Genomic DNA, 4628 nt, shown 5'->3' with positions numbered 1-4628 from the left:
ACTTCAATCTGGAGGATCTGAAAGCATCTTTGCTGCACAAATGACTAGAGCATATTTCAGGGGATCTTCTAATCCAGGTAGATTTCTTTCTTGCTAGAAACTTGAGCAACTTTAACCCAAAACCAACAGATTTGACTGTTTGACTTTGGGCTAGTTACTTAACTTCTCTGTGCCTCACTTACCTCATCTGTAAAATGGGGATTAAGACTGTGAACCCCCTTTGGGACAACCTGATCATCTTGTAACCTCCCCAGCACTTAGAACAGTGCTTTGCACGTAGTATGCACTTAATAAATGCCATTATTATTATTATTATTATTTGAAGCTTATTAATGTAACTCCTTTCAGAGTGATTTTGGAGAAACTTTGTATAAAGATATCCCTAATTTCAAAATGTAATTAACCTCATCATTAAAGCATTTATTAGGGTCTACCAGCATGTGTGTGCTGGAGTCTGAACTGAACGACTTTCAGAAGCTGTCAGTTTAAATGCAAGCAGAGCTTTCCAAATAAGAATTCTTCCACCTCACTGATGCATTATCTCCTGGGCTTCACCTGGAGATTCTGGTTATTTTTAGACAATTGCTGAAATTATTCTGTTTGTGTTTACCATAAGGTTTGTGGCTAGCTTCCCACAGTGGTCAGGCTGGAAAGTCTATTTTTGCTCTTCTGATTTTGGCAGGACTGAAATTTTCTTTCATTTCACTTCATAGGCAATGAGGAGGCCAAGAAGAGTTCAGGTTGCATTACCTCTGGAGATCTTTAATACCCTGTACTAAGCACTTGGGAGAGTATAATACAGTACCAGTACAATTTAATTGTATTATCTATTTAGTTGCTCTATGCCAGTCACTGTAATAAGCGCTGGAGTAGACACAAGTTAATCAGGTTGGACACAGTTCCCATCCCACATGAGGTTTACAGTCTTAATCCCCATTTTACAGATGAGGTAAATGAGGCGCAGAGAAGCAAAGTGACTTGCCCAAGGTCACTCAGCGAACAAGTGGACGAGCCGGAATTAGAACCCAGGTCCTTCTGACTCCAGGCCCATGCTCTATCCACTAGACCATGCAGCTTCTCTTATATTTCCTGTGTCCTGCCCCAGCAGTGTTAAAAATTTGAAAGTGCCCACCCCAAGATGGAAGTAGCCCGTTTAGGAATGGGGACATGGAAGGGAAACCCAAGATTTTTGGAGTGATGGGGATGGCTCCAGGACTCTCTGAAGAAACTCTCTAGGTCCCAAGGTGTTGAGTGAGCATTACTTGATGTCACTGTTAGCCAGCAATCTTATGCAGCATTGTGTGGTGACATCATGTTGCATGTGCATGGAACATAATGTGATGGCATTGAATATTCTGGGAAGATTGGAGGATTTTTTTTCCTCCTGCTTCTGGCAGCCAGATATTTAATTCTGGATCTTCTGAAGGAACGCAAATAAATATATTTGGGAACTACACTGAAGAGATAGACATACTGCTCTCCCGGTCCATGGATGTCAATGCTTTCTTGTTATAGTGGGATTTGTAACTCAAATTCAGCAAATCAGAATATCCAAAACATCAGAGGAAAAGAAAACTGTCCATTAGGCTATTTTTAAGGGCATTTTTTTCATCTGGCCTGTCCAACACATATTCCTTTAACTCAGGGCTTCACAACTGAATTAGAAAAAAGCACTGCTGGGAAAACATAAGTTCCTCTTTGTCCTTCGGTTCACAGTCTAAGGATTCAAGATCTAGAGGCGACATGACAAAAAGTGTCTGTGGTCAGGTTAAAATTGCTTCGGTCAAGGTGAGCACTACAAAAGCATAAGTTAAATAGACTTTTCAAAAGGATTGGAGTACATTGAATCAGTTCAAAAGGAAAACCCCACCAGAAGGTTTGTGGACTACTGCAGGACATCTACATTAAAACACACTATTTCATGCTGTATAGATCACATAGAAAGGATAAAATACGTATATTGCAAAGAAAACCCTCACCTCTTATAACAGCAACGGCATCATAAAGATCTTGAAGGGCATCACTCATTCTTTGAAAACAATGACTTTTACTAATATTATAATAGGTGTCCAACTGGTTCTCTATATAGTAATCGAAGAACGTGTGCATTGGGATTAGGTCTTTACAACTTGTCAAAAATAGGTACCATCAGGTAGTACAAATTGCACTTGATATTAACAGAACTCACTGTAGGCAGGGAATGTATCTGTTATATTGTTGTGATGTATTATTTTATTATTATTATGGCTTTTGTTAAGTGCTTACTATGTGCTAGGCACAGTAAGCCCTGGGGTAGATACAAGGTAATTGTGTTGAACACAGTCCCTGTTCCACAGTGGCTCACATTCTTCATCCCCATTTTACAGATGAGGTAACTGACGGACAGAGGAATGAAGTGACTTGCCCAAGGTCACACAGCAGACAAGTGGCAGAGACTGGATTAGAACCCAGGACCTTCTGACTCGCAGGCCCATGCTCTATCCACTAGCCCACACTGTTTCATGTTGTACTCTCCCAAGCACTTAGTATTGTGCTCTGCATACAATAAGTGTGCAATAAATAGCATTGATTGATTGATTGAGTACCTCTCTTCAGGACCCGTCATCTCTTCTTTCATTCATCTTGACAATGATTCTGTGAATGGTAGGGATATGGCAGAAAGCATCCATTACAATTTCAGTTTTACAGATTGGGAAACTGAATTGCAGAAAAAAAAACCAATAACACAGATAATTTAGGTAGCTGAGTTAGAACTTATATTTCCTGACTTTCAAGCCTCTGTTAAACTATACTATTTCCTTTGTAGAAAGACTGTTTTTGGTAATTAATAATATCTCTTGTTTCCTGTATCGATGGACCTCTGTTTAAGGAAAAACATTTTTCAATTTTGAAGTGGAAGGAGTTTGTCAGTTGCTCTGTGAGTGATTTTCATTAGATGATTTGTGGAATTGCATTAATGTCTTCTATACAGGCCCACTTTCTGGAGAAAGAATGCAGCTGTATTAATAATAGTAATATCTTCCATGCTAGAGCAAACAGAATGCTGTATTGACTGGTTAGTCAAGATCTTGTCTTTTTTCCATTTATCACGATGTTCACAAGACTTCTTATCGGTTTTTGTCAATCCTCTAGGGGAGAATCCAAAGCAAAACGTCGGCTCTGGTTGACAGTTGTCTGGGAAGTAAATGATCTAGTCTTGTAAGCCAAAACCAGAGTCTAATGAGTGCAGTGGTTGTGATGTGGCAGTGCAGAAAGAGAGGCACTTTTGTTTCACAAATCGTACTCCTGTAGCTATGAGAATGTGGATCCGGTAGGAGACTGGGGTATTGCCCCCAATGGAAACACATTATTTATCCCTTACTAGGTTATAGTGCCAACAAGAGGGTGGGATTTCAGCCAAGTGTGGGAGGCATAAGGAAGATTCATTGGTTATTGCAGGAAGTTTGTACTTGGTAAAATTCAAGAGAGGTTTGGTTAAATTCTTGGGTAAGAATCAGGTGGTCCCATAATCAGATGGACATCCAGTAGATCAACCATCACACCGTTCCTCCAAGTATTCTGTGCCATTGTCCAAGCAAGGATATTGCCTTTCATTTAGAATCCCCTCCAAACTCCTTCAATCCCTTTGAAGTTCCACACCTCAGGTCGTGTCATCCCTATATCCACTTTAACGTTTATACACATTTCGGCCATCATTAGTGCTTATGCATATATTTATCTGTGTACTCTTACCTACTCATTTACTTATTCCCCTATCCATCTCTCCTTACTCTATCCTGGTTATAGCTTTACCCTTCCTCTTCCTCCCATTAAATGTCAATAATTTGTGTCAGTGGGTCTTCCACAATAGATTGTAGGCTCTTTGAGAGGGGTCATATCTTTTACTTCTATTATACCTGTCCAAAGACTTAGTACAGTGCTCAGTCTACAGTAGGTATTCAACAAATGCTATTTATTGGTTGATACTGGACAAGATCTCCTCTCAGGGTCACAACTGGAGAGTTTCCAGTACTCCATCAGTCTCGGCTACAGGAGGCAGACTCAAGCAGAGGCATACCCATTCCATTCCTAGCTTGGGCAGTGGCTAGCAAGTGGAAGACAATCTGCTACAAGTCAAAACTCACCTGTACTGGGCAGCAGCAGCATGGGAGAGAGTCAAGGGCAGAGGCTCAAGTTTACTGCGCGGAAGGAGGCAATGGTAAACCACTTCTGTATTTTTACCAAGAAAAGGCTATGGATACATTACCAGAATGATTGCAGGAGAGCAGGACATTCTGGGAGAGTTGTGTTCATGGTGTCTCCATGGGTCAGACACAACTCAACAGCATAAGACAAGACAAGACTGTTCTAGATACACTTTGGGTGTGGCCCAGGATGACATTCCTTATGGTTTTAGGCTCTTTTATTATTCAACTAGCAGAAGAGTTTGCTTCACCAATACCATTCAAGAAGGTGAAGATGCAGCAGAATGAAATATTAGTTTCTCAGCCTTTACCTCACTAGAAATTATTTAAGGTGAACTGAATGCCAGTAAACAAAGAATGCTAAAACAAAACAAAATACTGTTTTTTTGTTGTTGTTTTTTTTTTTTTTACTAACGCATAGCATCCTGCTATGGCTGCATTTGT

The 4628-nt window shown here is 40.3% G+C and overlaps 1 non-coding gene across 1 annotated transcript; it reads left to right on the top strand.

Moving 5' to 3' along the window:
• The first annotated feature begins 3976 nt into the window (after positions 1-3976).
• Positions 3977-4114, top strand: LOC119925029. Its single transcript, XR_005449701.1, has one exon. It is a non-coding gene; the product is annotated as a small nucleolar RNA SNORA7 (small nucleolar RNA).
• Positions 4115-4628: the final 514 nt, after the last annotated feature.

Source organism: Tachyglossus aculeatus, chromosome 2, assembly GCF_015852505.1.
Source record: "Tachyglossus aculeatus isolate mTacAcu1 chromosome 2, mTacAcu1.pri, whole genome shotgun sequence".
Classification (NCBI taxonomy): domain Eukaryota; kingdom Metazoa; phylum Chordata; class Mammalia; order Monotremata; family Tachyglossidae; genus Tachyglossus; species Tachyglossus aculeatus.
The sequence above is the reverse complement of the archived record's forward strand: the minus strand, read 5'-3'. Positions and strand labels throughout refer to the sequence as shown.